General features: G+C 43.2%; 1 non-coding gene across 1 annotated transcript; it reads right to left on the minus strand.

Annotated features, from left to right (window-relative positions):
* Positions 1-17962: 17962 nt before the first annotated feature.
* LOC138438437 (U6 spliceosomal RNA) lies at positions 17963-18067 on the minus strand. Its single transcript, XR_011256370.1, has one exon. It is a non-coding gene; the product is annotated as a U6 spliceosomal RNA (small nuclear RNA).
* Between the last annotated feature and the right edge of the window lie 2494 nt (positions 18068-20561).

The raw sequence follows: 20561 nt of genomic DNA on the forward strand, positions 1-20561 counted from the left end.
TCTGTTTTTCTTTCTAGTCATTTGGAAATTTGGCACTTTTAGTGGTTGCCCTAAAAATTACAACCTGTGCTCTTGCTTTCTGAAATCTGAAGTCTTCCCCCATATATCCATCACCTAGGATGCTGCTGCTGCTGCTGCTAAGTCGCTTCAGTTGTGTCCGACTCTGTGCGACCCCATAGATGGCAGCCCACCAGGCTCCGCCATCCCTGGGATTCTCCAGGCAAGAACACTGGAGTGGGCATCACTTAGGATAGAATGACTCTATGACCTGTTTATCAACACTGACTCTCCTGTCTGGTCATTTGGAAATCCCCCTCCCAAGCAACTACTTATTTTGAGCAATAACGCTCATGGAAAATGTCCAAGTATAATACAGTGAACATTTATCTCCCACCTAGACTCACCAACAGCTAAGCCCTGGTCACATTAGTTTGATCTATCTATGCTTTTTTCTTAGTCTTTGGACAATCAATTGTAGACTTGTCATTATTTTTAATAACTTTTTTATAGCCTCAGAAAGTCTCATTTTTTTCAAAGTGAAAATTCATTTTTTCATGGTTATATGCATGTACAATTAAAAAATACTCAACAGTAAGAAAGATACAAAGAAAAAAGTAAAAATCACCTGAAATCCTATTCCCTAGAGATGTTAATATAGACATATTATATATGTGGACAAGGATCCTATTTCCCACTCTCCCAGTTGTATATATGGGATCTGGGCTGCTTGTTCACCTCTCTGATCCTCAGTTTCCCTGGCTATGAATTGAGGATGTGATGGTCAATGTTATGTGTCAAGTTGGCTAGGCTGTAGTACTGTGTAATGTAACCAAACTCTAATCTAGGTATGGCTGTGAAGGTGTCTTGTAGATGTGGTTAACATCAACTTCTACAATTAGTTGACTTTAAGTAAAGGTTACCCTCAATGATATGGGTGCTCCTCATCCAATCAGTTGAAGGTTTTAAGAGCAAAATAGGTTTCCAGAGAAAAAATTCTGCCTCAAAACTGCAATATCAAATTCTACCTGAGTCACCACCAGTCTGGCAGCCTGCCCTCCGAATTTCTATTGCTTGAACCAATTCACATATAGGTTTCCCAGATGGTGCTAGTGGTAAAGAGCCCACCTGCCAATGCAGTAAGACATAAGAGATGCAGATTTGATCCCTGGGTGGGGAAGATCCCCTGGAGGAGGGCATGGCAACCCACCCCAGTATTGTTGCCTGGAGAATCCCTTGGATAGAGGAGCCTGGCAAGCTAGAGTCCATAGGGTCACAAAGAGTCAGACATGACTGAAGTGACTTAGCATGCATGCATTTATCTATCTATCTATCTATATAGTGAAAGTGAAAGTGAAGTTGCTCAGTCGTGTCCGACTCTGCAACCCCGTGGACTGTAGCCCACCATACTCCTCTGTCCATGGGATTTTCCAGGCAAGAGTACTGGAGTGGGTTACCATTTCCTTCTCCAGAGGATCTTCCCTACCCAGGGATCGAACCCAGGTCTCCCACATTGTAAGCAAGACACTTTACTGTCTGAGCCACCAGGGAAGTCCTATATATATATATCCTAGATATGTATTACCCTAGATACATATTATCCTATTGGTCCTGTTTCTCTGAAGAACCTTGACTGTGATGGAGGTAATATTTGTTATTCATCTCTGCTGCTGGAAAGTTGTCCAAGGTCACCCATGGGAGGCAGAGCTCAGGCCTATAGACACCTAAACCTTTCCAGAGTCAAAGACAGTATGGTTCCTGAGTAAGGAGTAGCTGATGTTAGTCTGTCCTGGTTGAACCCTCCACTGTGTGATGCTGGGTGAGATTTGGGATGTCTCTGAGCCAAGGAACAGGATCATGGAGCCCACCTCACAACATGGTCATTGTTCATTTTCTATGCAAGTGAGAGCTTAGTTCAGCCCCTGACACAGAAAGTGCAAAACTATTATTGTTATTAATAAAAGTCTCCAGAATGAATCCCTGCAGAGGACAAAGTCTGACTGTGTGCCAGGTCCCAACAGGGCTGCTGTGACTGGCGGTCATGGTCTCAGAGCTGGGAGGGGAGTGAGGGTGCTGGTAGAACTCCCAGCACAATAAGACCCACAGCCTGGGGGCTGCACACAGCCTTACACACAGGACTCCTTTCCAGTGCCTAGTGGCATCAGGACCAGGCCCACCCCTAAGCTGGAAAGTCTGCTTCCCCATTTGGACTCAAGGGAAACCACCCAGGTCTCCTTAGTCTGCTGAAGGAGTGGAGGAGGGAAACCCAAGATGCTGTGACGCCAGGCTCAGGGGTCCTGCACTCTCTGCCAGCTGTCTGTGGGTGACATCAGGTGGGTCAGTCACTAGCTTCTCCCCTACACCTGACCAGGCTTCCAGATTGTGTTAGCAGCCCTGCAACTGAGCCCCTACATGTGCTTGCAATGGAGCACACACGTGTGCTTTGAGTCATTGAATGCATCACTGGGCCCCACTTAACAGATGAGGAAAGAACAGCTTGGAGGGGCAGGGACACGCCTGAGCTTGCGGTCAGATTGGAACCATGCCCCCCTCCCACCCACAGGCCCAGATTCCAGGCTGCCACACCCGGCCCAACCCTTGGCCTTGGCAGTCTGCCCCTCTAGTCCTGTCCTTCAGCCCCACAACTGACATCCTCCCCGCCCATCCCACTCCCAGAATTCCCTGCTGCCAGCTTCCAGCCTCAGCTTCCAAACAAGATGCTTTCCATCCCCTCCATGGTTCCCTGCCCATCCCACACCACTTACCAAAGCATTTACTGTGCCCCAGGGCTGCTGGCCACCCTTGGCTCTAGAAATTGTTAAATGGCATGGCTTTATCTCTCTTCTCACTACTTTAATCCTTAAACCTTCTCAGACAACTTTTCCAGAGTGTGAGCCTCCCAGAAGGGCTTTGGGATAATAAATATAATTCCAAACAATTTGTTGAATATTCACTAGATGCCAGGTACTGTGCCAAGTGTTTTCCTTGTATTATCTCATCTAATTTGCTCATCAGTGCTCTGAGGTAGGATCTAGCATTATTCCCATTTTACAGATGAGGAAGCTGAGGCTCAGGGAGGTGAAAGGGCACTGCTCAAAGACACAATAATAGTAATATCCCACATTTACTTGGCACTTAGTCTCTGTCAGACATTGTTCCTAGGGCTTTATACATACTGGGTCATTTAATGCTCTCCACAATCCTGTTAAGTCAGTACCATTCTAAACTTCATGAGAGAGGTAAGGAAATTAAAGTGTGCAGGGCAATGAGTTGCCCACAGCCATGTGGCTGGGACATGGTCGAGACTGGGTTCTAACCTAGGGTCTGACTCCACAGCCCACACTCAAGTCCTGTGGACTTCTAGGAGATAGAGGTGGGATTTGAACCCAGGACCTACTGCCTGCAGGACCCAGTGCTCCCTTAGCCTCCCCTGGGAGACAAGAAATAAAGCAAAGCCAGATCTTAGACTGTGGGATGGCTCCCAGCACATCAGGGCAGAAACCGCAGCTCGGAAGCAGGCCAGCTTCCAGGCGGGCTCCGAGCTCAGCCGAGTCCGAGGAAGTGGCTTTGGCTGGGGCCCCTGAGGGGGTGGAGGACTCCCCAAGGGCCTGGCTGGGGCAGGGCCTGGACTCCCCAGATGGCCCAGAGTTGGCGGGCATCTGTGCTGACCGAGTATTTTGCAATAATTGCTGTTTCCTGCCTCCAAGTGCTTCTAAGTTCTTACACTTAAATTTTTTAAACAGATGGGCCTTGCAACCTCCTTAAAATATTCTTAAACATAAAATTCAGAAACATATTCTTTTTGTAATATACATACTCTCTGGACGTTATTATCAAAGTCTGATGTTGATTGCCCAAGCCCCTCTGAAAGAAAACTTGAAATATGCTGTCAGAACCGTTAAGGGCATGGGCTCCTGTCTGTGAGGCAGGCCTGTCTCTCCAGCTGTGTGTCTCCAGACAAATCACTTCACCTCTCTGAGCCTGGGGAGACATGCAACACCTGGGTAGTGGGTGCTCTTATCACCAGGAATGAAAGAGATGTCCAGTATCCCAGTATGCCCAAGTAAACTACATCTTGGGCTCGGCCCTCTGTAAGGTGATGAGCTGGCTCCTGGTGACTAGACTGTTTTCCTGGAAGGATGGGCACCCTTGGCCCTGTCTCTGGGCCTTGGCCTTTGCTGGCCCTCCCATCCTTCCACTTCCTCACACTGTGCAATGCCTCATCCATGCTCTTCACCCCACCCAGGCTGCACAGGGGCTGGGTGTGACAGCGTCTGTCCCACGGCGTCAAGCTGGCAAGCCTGAAGCACTGGTGGGGCCATAGTAGGCCTGGGGCCAGGCTTCCCAGAGCCCAAGAGGCAGGAGATGGGAGAGGGTGGAAGGGTGGACGCTGGCTCGTGGCCCACTTCTCCTCCTCCCCCACACCTGCCCCATCTCAGTGATGGTAGCTCTTTCCATCTCTTGGGTCAGCCAGAGTCCAGGGGTTGTCTTGACTGTCCCTTAGGTCCCATTTCCAGGCAATCCCCAGGTCTCTCCACTCTGTGGCTGGACGCCGGCAGCTATTTGCTCAGGCAGCCATGACAGCTCGACAGCTGAGGCTGGGAATGTGAACAACAGAAATTTGTTTTCTCACAGTCTGGGGGCTGGGAGACCTCCCAGGCTGGGAGATCAAGGTGTCGCAGGGTTGATTCCTTCTGAGGCTTCTCTCCTTAGCTTGTAGGTAGCCGCCTTCTCCCTCTGTCTTTGCATGGTCCTCCTTGTGTTCTTGTCTTGTCCTATGGGGACACCCTTCCTATGGGGACACCAGTGGATATTGGATTAGGACCCATTTTAATGACCTCATTCTACCTAATGCCCTTTAAAAGCCCTTTCCACCAAAACTGTTAACTTCTGAGGCACTGGGAATTAGGATGTCAATATCTGAATTCTGAGAGGACACAATTCATCCCCAACAGACAGTCTTGAATCCTCCACTTTCCCTGTGTTCATAGCTCTTGCCAGGCCTGACCTCACCACTGTGCTCTGACCACAGTGTTAACTCTCTCTACTCACACTCCAGCCCACCTCTCCCCTGCAGGCACCCTGGTCTGATCATGTCATGCTCCTGGTGAAAACTCACTGTGGCTCCCACCAGATTCCCTAGTCTCAGTTCAGTCTCACCGCCCCCAATGCCCATACCAAAACTAGGAGCTAGCAATTTACCAAAGGCTACCCTGCATAGGGGCTGGTCTAAGCTCTTTAAGTAGCTTATCCTCATCAACCCTATGGGGGTTCAGTTCAGTCGCTCAGTCGTATCCAACTCTTTGTGACCCCATGAACTGCAGCACGCCAGGCCTCCCTGTCCATCACCAACTCTCAGAGTTCACCCAGACTCACATCCATCGAGTCCGTGATGCCATCCAGCCATCTCATCCTCTGTCTTCCCCTTCTCCTCCTGCCCCCAATCCCTCCCAGCAGCAGAGTCTTTTCCAATGAGACAGCTCTTCTCATGAGGTGGTCAAAGTACTGGGGTTTCAGCTTTAGCATCATTCCTTCCAAAGAAATCCCAGGGCTGATCTCCTTCAGAATGGACTGGTTGGATCTCCTTGCAGTCCAAGGGACTCTCAAGTCTTCTCCAACACCACAGTTCAAAAGCATCAATTCTTCGGCGCTCAGCTTTCTTCACAGTCCAACTCTCACATCCATACATGACCACTGGAAAAACCATAGCCTTGACTAGACGGACCTTAGTCGGCAAAGTAATGTCTCTGCTTCTGAATATGCTGTCTAGGTTGGTCATAACTTTTCTTCCAAGGAGTAAGCGTCTTTAAATTTCATGGCTGCAGTCACCATCTGCAGTGATTTTGGAGCCCCCCAAAACAAAGCCTGACACTGTTTCCACTGTTTCCCCATCTATTTGCCACGAAGTGATGGGACTGGATGCCATGATCTTCGTTTTCTGAATGTTGAGTTTTAAGCCAACTTTTTCACTCCCTTCTTTCACTTTCATCAAGAGGCTTTTTAGTTCCTCTTCACTTTCTGCCATAAGGGTGGTGTCATCTGCATATCTGAGGTTATTGATATTTCTCCCGGCAATCTTGATTCCAGCTTGTGCTTCTTCCAGTCCAGCGTTTCTCATGATGTACTCTGCATATAAGTTAAATAAGCCGAGTGACAATATACAGCCTGACGTACTCCTTTTACTATTTGAAACCAGTCTGTTGTAGGTGCTATTAAAACTGTTATGTGTTGTTTTGGGATCTCTGAAGAGCTCCAATCCTTTATGTCTCAGTGGCAGAAAGAATTCATTGAGAGGCAAAGTGATAGATAAGAAGTCATTTATCAGAATAGGACTCTTGTGAGGTTTACAAGAGGGTGGTTGAGAGGATGCTGTGCCCTGAGAACTTATTGGGATACAGTTTTATAATCAAAGGAAAAGTGGGGAGGGGAAGAAGACCTTCTTTATCTTTCTTAAATAGACATCATTCTTCTACCATCAGGTTTTCCTCCAGGTTAAGCAGAAGAGTTTTCTTTTCTTTTTTTTTTTTTTTTTAGAAAAAAAGACATAGTATTTTTATTAACTAACTGCGTAACAAACTTCTATTACTTTTTTCCCTGTATTTTTTGACCATATATTCTTTGATCACCTCTTCATTTTATGACAATTTTTAAAATTTTATTTCTTCTTTTTTCTTTTTAATTAATTTTTAAAATTTCAATTGGAGGCTAGTTACTTTACAATATTGTGGTGGTTTTTGCCATACATTGACATGAATCAGCCATGGGTATACATGTGTCCCCCATCCTGAACCCCACTCCCACCTTCTTCCCCATCCCATCCCTCAGGGTTGTCCCAGTGCATTTGGCTTTGAGGGCCCTGTTTCATACATTGAACTTGGACTGGTGATCTATTTCACATATGGTAATAGACATGTTTCAATGCTATTCTCTCAAATCATCCCACCCTCACTTTCTCCCACAGAGGCCAAAGCCTGTTCTTTATATCTGTGTCTCTTTTGCTGTCTCGAATATAGGGTCATCGTTACCATCGTTATATAAATTCCATATATATGAGATAATATACTGTGTTGGCGTTTTTCTTTCTGACTTACTTCACTCTGTATAATGGTTCCAGTTTCATCCACCTCATTAGAACTGATTCAAATGCGTTCTTTTTAATAGCTGAGTAATATTTCATTGTGTCTATGTACCACAGCTTTCTTATCCATTCATCTGCCAATGGACATCTAGGTTGCTTCCATGTCCTAGCTATTGTAAACAGTGCTGTGATGAACATTGGGGTACACGTGTCTCTTTCAATTCTGGTTTCCTCAGTGTGTATGCCCAGTAGTGGGATTGCTGGGTCGTATGGCAGTTCTATTTCCTGTTTTTTAAGGAATCTCCACACTTTTATCCGTAGTGGCTGTTGCATTCCCACCAACAGTGTAAGAGGGTTCCCTTTTCTCCACACCCTCTCTGGCATTTATTGTTTGTAGACTTTTTGATAGCAGCCATTCTGACTAGGGTGAGATGGTAGCTTATTGTGGTTTTGATTTGCATTTCTTTGATAGTGAGTGATATTGAGCATCTTTTCATGTGTTTGTTAGCCATCTGTACGTCTTCTTTGGAGAAATGTCTGTTTAGTTCTTTGGCCCATTTTTTAATTGAATCATTTATTTTTCTGGTATTGAGTCGCATGAGCTGCTTGTATATTTTTGAGATTAATTCTTTGTCAGTTGATTTTTTTCCCATTCTGAAGGCTGTCTTTTCACCTTGCTTATAGTTTCCTTCATTATGCAAAAGTTTTTAAGTTTAATTAGGTCCCATTTGTTTATTTTTGCTTTTATTTCCATTACTCTGGGAGGTGGGTCATAGAAGATCCTGCTGTGATTTATGTTGAAGAGTGTTTTGCCTATGTTTTCCTCTAGAAGTTTTATAGTCTCTGGTCTTACATTTAGATCTTTAATCCATTTTAAGTTTATTTTTTGTGTATGGTGTTAGAAAGTGTTCTAGTTTCAGTCTTTTACAGGTGGTCGAGCAGTTTTCCCAGCACTGCTTGTTAAAGAGATTGTCTTTTCTCCACTGTATATTCTTGCCTCCTTTGTCAAAGATAAGGTGTCTGTAGGTGTGTGGATTTATCTCTGGGTTTTCTGTTTTGTTCCATTGATCTATATTTCTGTCTTTGTGCCAGTACCATACTGTCTTGATGACTATAGCTTTGTAGTATAGTCTGAAGTGTGGCAGGTTAATTCCTTCAGTTCCATTCTTCTTTCTCAAGATTGCTTTGGCTATCCAAGGTTTTTTCTTTTCTTCTTCTTTTTTTGTATTTCCATACAAATTGTGAAATTATTTGTTCTAGTTCTGTGAAAAATACCATTGGTAGCTTGACAGGGAGTGTGTTGAATCTATAGATTGCTTTGGGTAGTATACTCATTTTCACTATATTGAATCTTCTGATCCATGAACATGGTATATTTCTCCATCTATTAGTGTCATCTTTGATTTCTTTCATCAGTGTTTTATAGTTTCCTATATATAGGTCTTCAACAGTATGTGAACTGTGAATTTCCAGATGTTCAAGCTGGATTTAGAAAAGGCAGAGGAACCAGAGATCAAATTGCCAACATCTGCTGGATCATCAAGGAAGCAAGAGAGTCCCAGAAAAACATCTACTTCTGCTTTATTGACTATGCTAAAACCTTTGACTGTATGGATAACAACATACTGGAAAATTCCTCAAGAGATGGGAACACCAGATCACCTGACCTGCCTCCTGAGAAATCTGTATGCAGGTCAGGAAGCAACAGTTAGAACTGGACATGGAACAACAGACTGGTTCCAAATTGGGAAAGGAGTACGTCAAGGCTGTATATTGTCACCCTGCTTATTTAACTTCAATGCAAAGTATATCATGCAAAATACTGGACTGGATGAAGCACAAGCTGGAAATATCAGTAACCTCAGATATGCAGATGACACCACCCTTATGACAGAAACCGAAGATCTAAAGAGCCTCTTGATGAAAGTAAAAGAGGAGAGTGAAAAAGTTGGCTTAAAACTCAACATTCAGAAAATGAAGATCATGGCATCCGGTCCCATCACTTCATGACAAATAGATGGAGAAAGAGTGGAAATAGTGACAGACTTTATATTTTTGGGCTCCAAAATCACTGCAGATGGTGACTGCAGCCATGAAATTAAAAGATGTTTCCTCCTTGGAAGAAAAGTTGTGACCAACCTAGACAGCATACTAAAAAGCAAAGACATTACTTTGCCAACAACGGTTCATCTAGTCAAAGCTACGGTTTTTCCAGTAGTCATGTATGAATTTGAGAGTTGGACTATAAAGAAAGCTGAGCGCCAAAGAATTGATGCTTTTGAACTGTGGTGTTGGAGAAGACTCTTGAGAGTCCCTTGGACTGCAAGGAGATCCAATCAGTCCATCCTAAAGGAAATCAGTCCTGAATATTCATTAGAAGGACTGATGCTGAAGCTCAAACTCCAATACTTTGGCCACTTGATGCAAAGAACTGACTCATTTGAAAAGACTCTGATGCTGGGAAAGATTGAAGGTGGGAAGAGAATGGGATGACAGAGGATGAGATGGTTGGATGGCATCCCTGACTCAATGGACATGAGTTTGGGTAGACTCCAGGATTTGGTTATGGACAGGGATGCCTGGCATGCTGTAGTCCATGGGGTTGCAAAGACTTGGACACAACTGAATGACTGAACTGAACTGATATATAGGTCTTTTGTTTCTTTAGGTAGATTTATTCTTAAGTACTTTATTCTTTTCATCACAATGGTGAATGGAATTCTTTCCTTAATTTCTCTTTCTGTATTCTCATTGTTAGTGGACAGGAATGCAAGGGATTTCTGTGTGTTGATTTTATATCCTGCAACTTTACTATATTCATTGATTAGCTCTAGTAATTTTCTTGTGGTGTCTTTAGGGTTTTCTATATAGAGGATCATGTCATCTGCAAACAGTGAATTTTACTTCTTCTTTTCCAGTCTGGATTCCTTTTATTTCTTTTTCTGCTCTGATTGCTGTGGTTAAAACTTCCAAAACTATGTTGAATAGTAGTGGTGAGAGTGGGCACCCTTGTCTTGTTCCTGACTTTAGGGGAAATGCTTTCAACTTTACACCACTGAGGATAATGTTTGCTGTGGGTTTATCATATACGTCTTTTATGTTGAGGTATGTTCCTTCTATGCCTGCTTTCTGGAGGGTTTTTATCATAAATGGATGTTGAATATTGTCAAAGGCTTTCTCTGCATCTATTGAGATAATCATATATTTTTAATCTTTCAATTTATTAATGTGGTGTATCACATTGATTGATTTGTGAATATTGAAGAATCCTTGCAACCTTGGGATAAAGCCCACTTGGTCATGATGTATGATCTTCTTAATATGTTGTTGGATTCTGTTTGCTAGAACTTTGTTGAGGATTTTTGCATCTATGTTCATCAGTGATATTGGCCTGTAGTTTTCATTTTGGGGGCATCTCTGTCTGGTTTTGGTATAAGGGTGATGGTGGCCTCATAGAATGAGTTTGGCAGTTTACCTTCCTCTGCAATTTTCTGGAAGAGTTTAAGTAGGATAGGTGTTAGCTCTTCTCTATATTTTTGGTAAAATTCACTCGTGAAGACTTCTGGTTCTATTTCTTCCTGGTTCAGTTTTGGAAAGTTATACTTTTCTAAGAATTCATCCATTTCTTCCAACTTGTCCATTTTATTGTCATATAGTTGCTGATGGTAGTCCCTTATGATTCTTTGTATTTCTGTGATGTCTGTTGTGATTTCTCCATATTCATTTCTAATTCTGTTGATTTGATTCTCCTCCCTTTTTTCTTGAGTCTGGCTAAAGGTTTGTTATTTTATTTGTCTATTTTATTATTCTTCTCAAAGAACCAGCTTCTAGTTTTGTTGATTTTTGCTATAGTCTCCTTTGTTTCTTTTTTATTTATTTCTGCCCTAATTTTTATTATTTCTTTCCTTCTACTAACCCTGGGGTTCTCCATTTCTTCTTTTTTCTAGTTGTTTTAGGTGTAAAGTTAGGTTATTTATTTGATTTTTCTCTTGTTTCTTGAGGTAAGCTTATATTGCTATGAACCTTCCCCTTAGCACTGCTTTTACTGAATCCCGTAGGTTTGGGGTTGTTGTGTTTTCATTTTCATTCGTTTCTATGCATATTTTGATTTTTTTTTATTTCTTCTGTGATTTGTTGGTTATTCAGAAGCGTGTTGTTTAGCCTCCATATATTTGTATTTTTAATATTTTTTTTCCTGTAGTTGACATCTAATCTTACTGCATTGTGATCAGAAAAGATAAGCAGGGGAGTTTTCTTGTCTCTACATGGTCAAGCTAGGTCTAAAAATTATTGTGTTTTGTGTATACAGAGAGCATGTCCTAACTTACTGAGCTCACTGGGCAGGTTGTGGGGCTCATGCCACCATTGTTTTATTGTTTGGGCACATGTCCCATTCTTCTGTTGCATGGTTTGTTGCTAAGCAAGCCTGTTTGGTTTTGTGGTAAAGCAAACTTGGTTTCTTGAGTGATCATTAACTTTTAGGGGTCTCCCAGACTTTTTCTACTTACAGCCTCCTAGTGGGATTAGCTGCTTAATCACCTACTTTGTCCCCTTTACTCTGTCCCTATCATTTTCATTATCTCTATTTAATAGATGAAGAAATTGAGGCATAGAAGGAGTAAAAATCTTGCTCAAGATTATACAGCCAAAAAATGGGTAAGGCAGGACTCAAATGCAGGCAGTCTGGCTACACATCCTTGCTCTTGCCCATTGCATTCAATGCACTAAGCTCTCCCAGCCACTGTGCTTTTGCTCAGCTGTTCCTTCTCTCTGGAATACCTTTTCACTCCTGTACCTCACAAACTTCTATGTGATCTTCAAAACATCTCAAATGCCCCTTCCCTTGGATGGTAGTCTCTGCATGACTCTGTGCCTACCCACCATAGAATGCCATGAGGTGAGGTGAGGTGAGGTGAAGCCGCTCAGTCGTGTCTGACTCTTTGTGATCCCGTGGACTGTAACCTACTAGGCTTCTCCGTCCATGGGATTCTCCAGGCAAGAATACTGGAGTGGATTGCCATTTCCTTCTCCAGGGAATCTTCCCTACCCAGGGATCGAACCCAGGTCTCCTGCATTGGAGGCAAACGCTTTAAGCTCTGAGCCACCAGGGAAGAGTAGAATGCCATAGCTGCAGTGACAGTGGTGAATGTGTCTTCTGTCTCCCTGGGGACAGGCACCAAATCTGATCCATCTCTATATTCCCCACACTCAGGATGGGCCAAGAGCAGAGGAAGGTACCAGTGAACAGATGAGTGGGTGAACAAATGAATGAATGAATGAATGCTTCATCACATACAAATAATTAACCTGGGCGTTTCTGAGAAAAGATTCTACTTTCTTATTAAAAGAGCCAGATGTCTTGAATCTCCCAAATTCCTGCTTTTGGAGAAAAAGATAAGTAAAACACAAATGCCTGCCTAATTTTTTAATGGAAATTTACCTTTTTGCCTCACTTTTATCCCTGGACCCAGCACAGCCTTTGGGCCTTTGTAACAAACTCATGCCTATCCCCCTGGGGGATAGGAAAGTGAAAGTTGCTCAGTCATGTCCTACTCTTTGTGACCCAACAGACTATAGAGTCCATGGAATTCTCCAGGCCAGAATACTAGAGTGGGTAGCCATTCCCTTCTCCAGGGGATCTTCACAACCCAGGGATCAAACCCAGGTCTCCCGCACTACAGGCGGATTCTTTACCATCTGAGCCACCAGGGAAGCCCAGAGATTAGGAAGAGGTTGCCAAAGACGGTGCCCCAGGGAAAGGAGGGTGGGAAAACAAAACAACAGAAGGAGAAGCTCTTAGCACCCCCATGGGTTCCTTCCACGTCCAAATAGTTAAAAATTATATTTTCGGGTTTTTTTTTTTTAAATAAAGGCTTTGTTTTTGTAAAAATGACTCAGCCCCTTGTAAGACTGAAAAAGATTTAAATGACCCAGAAAAGGACGGAGAGGAAAATAAAATCATTCCATATCACACCTCCCACCTACTTGCGTGTGTCAAGTTGCTTCCACCATGTCCGACTTTTGCAACCCTATGGACTGTAGCCCAAGGCACCTCTGTCTATGGAATTCTCCAGCCATGAATACTGCAGTGAGTTGCCATTTCCTCCTCCAGGGAATCTTCCCGATGCAGGGATCAAACCCATGTCTCTTTTGTCTCCTGCACTGGCAGGCAGATTCTTTACCACCAGTGCCACCTGGGAAGCCCCCCACTTGCCTATGTTAGTGTATTCATTTGTACAGTCATCAAGGTATGTCTAAGGTGAGCACTCTGTTGTGGGTTATGTTTTAATAAAAAATCTCACTACTCATAAAGCCCTTGATATCATCTTCCAGACCTCACATCTGCTTCTTGTAGCATACTGATACACATGTCTAGCCAGTAAGCTGCTTATTGAGCACCTACTCTGTGCCAGGCTTTGACTGTGTCCTGTTTGACTGTGTGGATCACAATAAACTGTGGAAAATTCTGAAAGAGATGGGAATACCAGACCACCTGACCTGCCTCTTGAGAAACCTGTATGCAGGTCAGGAGGCAACAGTTAGAACTGGACATGGAACAACAGACTGGTTCCAAATAGGAAAAGGAGTACGTCAAGGCTGTATATTATCAACCTGCTTATTTAACTTCTATGCAGAGTACATCATGAGAAACGATGAAGCACAAGCTGGAATCAAGATTGCTGGGAGAAATATCAATAACCTCAGATATGCAGATGACACCACCCTTATGGCAGAAAGTGAAGAAGAACTAAAGGGCCTCTTGATGAAAGTGAAAGAGGAGAACGAAAAAGTTGGCTTGAAACTCAACATTCAAAAACTAAGATCATGGCATCCAGTCCCATCACTTCGTGGCAAATAGATAGGGAAACAGTGGAAACAGTGTCAGACTTTATTTTTGGGGGCTCCAAAATCACTGCAGAAAGTGACTGCAGCCATGAAATTAAAAGATGCTCACTCCTTGGAAGGAAAGTTATGACCAACTTAGATAGCATATTAAAAAGCAGAGTCATTACTTTGTCCACAAAGGTCCATCTAGTCAAGGCTATGGTTTTTCCAGTGGTCATATATGAATGTGAGAGTTGGACTGTGAAGAAGGCTGAACACCGAAGAATTGATGCTTTTGAACTGTGGTGTTGGAGAAGACTCTTGAGAGTCCCTTGGACTGCAAGGAGATCCAACCAGTCCATTCTAAAGGAAATCAGTCCTGGGTGTTCATTGGAAAGACTGATGTTGAAGCTGACACTCCAATATTTTGGCCACCTGATGCAAAGAACTGACTTATTGGAAAAGACCCTGATGCTGGGAAAGATTGAAGGCGGGAGGAGAAGGGGACAACAGAGGATGAGATGGTTAGATGGCATCCCCGACTCAATGGACATGAGTTTGGGTAAACTCTGGGAGTTGGTGATGGACAGGAAGGCCTGATGTGCCTGATGGGGTTGCAGGGAGTTGGACACGACTGAGCGACTGAACTGAACTGAACTGAACTATGGGTAAAGAGTGTGGAGCTGCCTCTGTGGGACAGACTTTATCTGTAAAATAATGACATGTGAAATTGTTTAGTTGCAACCACGGCCAGAGCTACAAGGTGCTGGTTCTTTGACCTAGGCAATGAGGACAAGGAGGGCTTTCTGGAGAAGCTGCCCTATTGGTGTGAAGGAGGAGGAGGGGCCTTCCCTGGTGGTCCAGTGGCTAGGACTCCATGCTCCCAGTGCAGGGGGCCCAGGTTCGATAAGGATTGAACAGGAAATTAGATCCCACAGGCTGCAACTAAGACCAATGCAGCCAAATAAATAAATAAATATTTTTTTAAAAAAGGAAGAGAAAGCATAAACTTGGAGAGACTGAGAAAGGCATGCAAAGCAGAGGGCAAGGCCTGTGGGGAAGGAATGCCCACCATGGCTGACTGCCAGTTCCCCCTCCTCCAATGCTGCAGAGATCAGATTTTGTTCTTGTGTCTGCCCCTCTGGTTACTAAGTTACTTTTCTACTCAGGTAAATCCTGATGAGTCTAAGCTAATCATGGTGGTCCTCAGCCCCTTGCCAGGAGTTGGGTAGGGCCAGGACACATGGTCCAGCACTGACTATGAGAAGGAAGGAGCCTCCTTCTGAGGAGGACCAAGTCAACCCCTTTCTGCCTCTGGACACTGATGCTGCAGGTGGGATCCAGAATTGCAGCAGCCGTCTTGCACCCGTGAGGATGAGACAACATGAGAGGCCATCCGAGCAAAAAGAGCAAGAAGCCAGGTCCCCTACCACAGTCCTCTGGATTCCTGGTGGGATAGATTCTCCATGGTGTCACTGGCTTCCCAATCATTGCTTTGGATTTGTCAATTTCTCCCTGAAGTTCTGTCAAAATTTGTTTTACCGAAGCATTATTCACATGCTATAAAACTCATCCTTTTAAAGTGTACAGTTCAGCAGTTTTTAGTATATTCACAAGCTTGTGTAACCATCATCAGTTCAGTTCAGTTCAGTCACTCAGTCATGTCCGACTCTTTGCGACCCCATGGACTGCAGCGTGTCAGGCCTCCCTGTGCATCGCCAACTCCCACAGCTTGCTCAAACTCGTGTCCATTGAGTTAGTGATGCCACCAACCATCTCATCCTCTGTCTTCCCTGTCTTCTCCTGCCTTTAATCTTTCCCAGCATCAGGGTCTTTTCAAATGAATCAGTTCTTCGCATCAGGTGGCCAAAGTCTTGGAGTTTCAGCTTCAGTATCAGTCCTTCCAACATCATCATCACTATCTTATTCCAGAACATTTTTGTCACCCCATAAAGAAATCCCATACCCATTAGCAGTCATTCCCCCGTCCCCCTCCCCTTAGTGCTGGCAAACACTGTTCTTTCTGTCTCTATGGATTTGCCTATTCTGACATTTCATATAAATGGAATTCTGCAATATGTGGCCTTTTGTGACTTGCCTTCCTCTCACGCCAAGCATCCCATCAGATAATATTCCAAACAAGTGTGAGAGCTGCTGTAATCACCTCTTGTTAAAAATGGCACTTCCCTCCCTTGCTATATGCACAGAAAACTTTATAGAAGTAAAACCATATTATACATGTAGGTTTTACATTTTAAAAATTCAATCCAGTATCAAGGACATCTTTCTGTGTCAGTACAGATCTGTATCTCTTTTTAGTGTCTGCAGAAAAAAATCACATGGATAAAAAATTTATTTCTGGCTCAAGCTTAGTGCCTACATGCTCAGGCCCAGGAGGAAGTTTGGTTAGTCCCCTCCAGACAGGTCTTTACTACACTTCAAGCTTTTCATGACTGTAAAGAATTAGATGAACAGTCTCATGTGTACATTTCTTTAAAGTCCTAGACTTGGGACTGTGGGCTAAATGGTATGCATATTTCCTTTTTTTTTTTTTTTAATATTCTGCCAAACTGTTTTCTGGAAAGGTCAGATCAGATGGGCTGGCCACTACAATGAAGTACTGTGGCCTTTGGATTCCTACTTCTTGAGTTTTAGTCCCTTCTCTCCTGCTTGTTAGCAGTAGGACTTTAACATATCTGTGCCTCAGTTTCTTTGTCTGTAGAATGGGATAATGAAAATGCCAATCTCATCAGATTGTTGTGATAATGAAAGTAGTGTAATATTTGTAAGCAGTGGTTCTTAGCTGGGGTGAATTTGTGCATCCTCCAAGGGGGATTTTTTGGTAATGTCTGGAGAGATGATAGTTGTCACGACGAGAGGGGTGCTACTAACATCAGGTGGGTAGAGGCCAGAGATGCTGCTGACCGCCCTACAATGCACAGGACAGTGCTCCCCACCCCAGCAAAGGGTGGTCCAGTCCCTACAGTCAACAGTGCTGAGGGTGAAAAATCCCAGGGTAAAGGGCCAGACTCAGAGTAAGCGCTCATTAATGTTGGCTGTCATTATACTTCCAACACGTGGGCCTGAGAATGTTCATTTCCCCATACTTTGGCCAAAAGCTTAAGTCCAAGTTGCTTTTGACAGGGAGGACATAATATGATGGTAGATTTCTAAGCCATCAAAGGAGAATGTCTTTATACCTTTATGGACCCGACTTCCTGAGACTCGTCTTTATTTAGTCTGGGAATTGGCTGGCAGCTGGCTGTAGCTAAGGAATCTTTGACCTTGTAAGCAACAGCTTCAGAGTTCCTTGAATTAGCTGACTGAGTGTGTGTTTGTCTTTGGAAATACAAAGCCTGGGACGTATTGTGGATAAAGTGTAGATTTTGAAGTCAGGTCTGGATTCAGGTCCCAACTCACAGCTTCCTAGTTATAAGAACAAACGACTCTCTAAAGCCCAAGTTTCCCCATCTGTAAAATGGGATTATTGGAAGGATTAAATAAGATAATGGAGCACCATGCCAGGTTCTTAGTGCTTAATAGCAGGTGCAATGTAATCAGTGATTACCTCATCCATGCCCTTTGCTAAGACTTTTCATAATTATTCAACTTAATGGTAACTACTGTGATAATCATCGTTATAATTATCATAAGGTCAAGACCCTGGGTCTATCTATCCAGGTACAAGGGGAAGTCACTTGTTAAGCCTCCAGCCAACATTCCACAAATGTCTGCTGAGCATTCTTATGCTCCAGACCAGGTGCTGGGTTCTGGCAGATACGAGGAGGGGCTCCTGACTCTCTCCCATCCATATCAAAGAAATAACAAAAAATGTCAGGCAAAAGTCCGGATAAATTAGCTTTCACTGCTGTAAAAGAGTTAATTTCCTTTATTGAAACAAAAGCAATAAGACAAGCTTAAAAAAAGTGGAGAAAAGAAAATTTAGTTATGTTATTCATAAGAGAACTGAAACAAGCCATAGGAAAAATCTCAAGTGAAATATCTCTGTATTTATAATTTATTGAATTATGTTTCAAATGAATAACAAACCACACTGAAGTGGAAAAGGACTAATTCAAGTAGCAATTTTGGGGTCATCCTTATGCAGGAGACACGCTAATCTCCATATTGTTCTAATTTTAGTGTCTGTGCTGCTGAAGCAAGCACCCCAAGTAGCTTTTGAACACACAACTTTGATATACGCTCTCAGTTTAAAGATAAAAAGAACTGCAAACAAATACTGAACTTTACCTAATGGTCTTGTTTTTCACAGTGACTAATTCGGAAACTAGTCTCTGTGTACTGGCAGATTGAGTAAAAGGTGAAATGTATTAAGCATGTTGAGAGTCAGGTTGCTTACTGTTGTAGAAGAGACGTACAAATAGGAAATGACTGGAACTGAGGCATCAGTATGAACTCTTGGATTTATATTTATATATGTATGCATTTCCTAGTTGTATCCACTGAGAAGATCGACAGTGAGCCCAGCTGTGCCCAGCTCCTACCTTCTAAGTACCATAGTATCATCCTCCACAGGGGAACCAGAGCTCCTAGAAGAAATGGCTGGTTCCTACATGAGACCAGAGAAAATATAGGATGAGTCTAGAGCATCGTCTTGCGCCAGAAAATAGGGAATTGCTCAATGAATATGAGAGACACATCAAAATGGCACAGTGCCACCTTAAATGAGTCCTCACTGGCCACATCTGCAACAATTCGATTATCAAGCAAATAACAATAATGATGAATTATAACCCACTGAATAAGATAAGAATTTATGCCCTCACCATCCCCTGTATGTTTCTATAACTGTAGACTCTTCTTTACAGTAGAATGCTGAGTCATAACAATAGAAATTGTCACAATTTTGCAATCATCTGAGAAATTAAAATAGATAGAAATAAAGATGCTAAGAGGGTGAAAGTTTGATGAGAAATCAAATATTTATATAGTCTCAAAATACTCCCCCACAAATTACTTATTAATTATAAAGAGAACATCGTAATTGTACAGTAGGTAAAATTGGTAGACACCACCTTAATCAAGTGATTAAGATAACCATCACCACTAATAGGGCAAATGGACTTGAAGTGCTTCTTAATATGGGGCTTCCTAGGTGGCTTCCGAGGTGGCAAGAATCCACTTGCCAATACAGGAGATGAAGGAGATGCAGGTTTGAACCCTGGGTGGGGAAGGTCCCGTAGAGGAGGGCATGGCAACCCACTCCAGTGTTCTTCCCTGCAGAATCCCATGGACAGAGGAGCCTGGCTGACTGCACTCCACAGGGTTGCAGAGAGTGGCTGAGCATGCATGCTTCTCAATAGGATGTGCTGAGAAAGATACAGTATCAGTGCTGTGGTATCTCTGCCCCAAATGCATAGCCTGGAACTAATCATGAGGAAATATTTGACAAATCAAAGTCCAGGAATGTTTTACAAAATAAATGACCTGTACTCTTCAAAAATAGTAATGTTATGGAAAACAAAAAAGGCTGGAGACCCGTTCCAGAATTAAGGGAGATTTACATGTGATGTGTTATTCTGGATTGGATCTCTATCTGGAGAAAAATTGCTCTAAGCATCACCAAATTTGTATAAGATCTGTAGATTCGGTATGAAAAAGTGAAAGAAAAGTGAAGGTGAAGTCGGTCAGTCATGTCCAGCTCTTTGCTACCCCATGGACTATAGCCTACCAGGGTCCCATCCTCCATCCATGGGATTTTCCAGAGTACTGGAGTGGGTTGCCATTTCCTTCTCCAGGGGATCTTCCTGACCCAGGGATTGAACCCGGGCCTCCCACATTGTAGGCAGACGTTTTACTGTCTGAGCCACCAAGGAAGTTCGAGATTAGGTATAATATTGTATAATGCTAAAATTCCTGATTTTTCTAATTGTGCTGTGGTTATGTGAATGTTCATATTTAGGGGAAAAGGGGCATCATATCTCACCCTCAAATGTCCAAAAAAAAGCTCTCTATTGAGAGAATGAGAAAGCAAATGTCACAAAATATGAATAAATGGTGAATCCAGGGGGAAAGTATTTAGGAGTTATTTGTGTTATTCTTGTAGCTTTTCCATAACTTTGTTATTATTTCAAAGTTAAAAAGTTCAAGAGAAAAAAGAAAAAACAAACCTGTTTGGATTCTTTTCTTTAAAGAAGCTATTTTCCCTCAAGGAACTCATTCATATACTTGCCTGTTGAGCAAGTCTAGACTCTTCCCTAGTATTTCAGTGAACATCCCAATCTTTTAGAAACAAATGTAGATTTGCTTTTGAGTTCCTCATTCCTCAGCCATGTGGTGTGGGTTATGCTTCCTGACCATCAACCCTTCCTGTCCAGCTCGTTGACAATGTCCATTGAATACTTTCGCGTTGCACCATCGCTGAATCACCAAGGCTCATCTCTGCACCTGACCAGAGCAGGTGGGATCTTGTGAAACTGAAAGACTAAAATATCTGATTGCCTTTAGGGGAATAGCAAGGACTGAGAAGGAATGAGGAGGAACCTCAATGGCCTCCTGTGGGATAAGGGTCCTCATACATGCCTGGATCCTGGACTAGAAATCTCTGGCTACAGCGGTGCCTGGAAGCCTCCACCCTGTGTCTGGCTGCCAAGATTTGTCTTGGAAGGGGCAATCAGGAAAAGAGGGCCATGTAAATTCC

Source organism: Ovis canadensis, chromosome 3, assembly GCF_042477335.2.
Source record: "Ovis canadensis isolate MfBH-ARS-UI-01 breed Bighorn chromosome 3, ARS-UI_OviCan_v2, whole genome shotgun sequence".
Classification (NCBI taxonomy): Eukaryota; Metazoa; Chordata; class Mammalia; order Artiodactyla; family Bovidae; genus Ovis; species Ovis canadensis.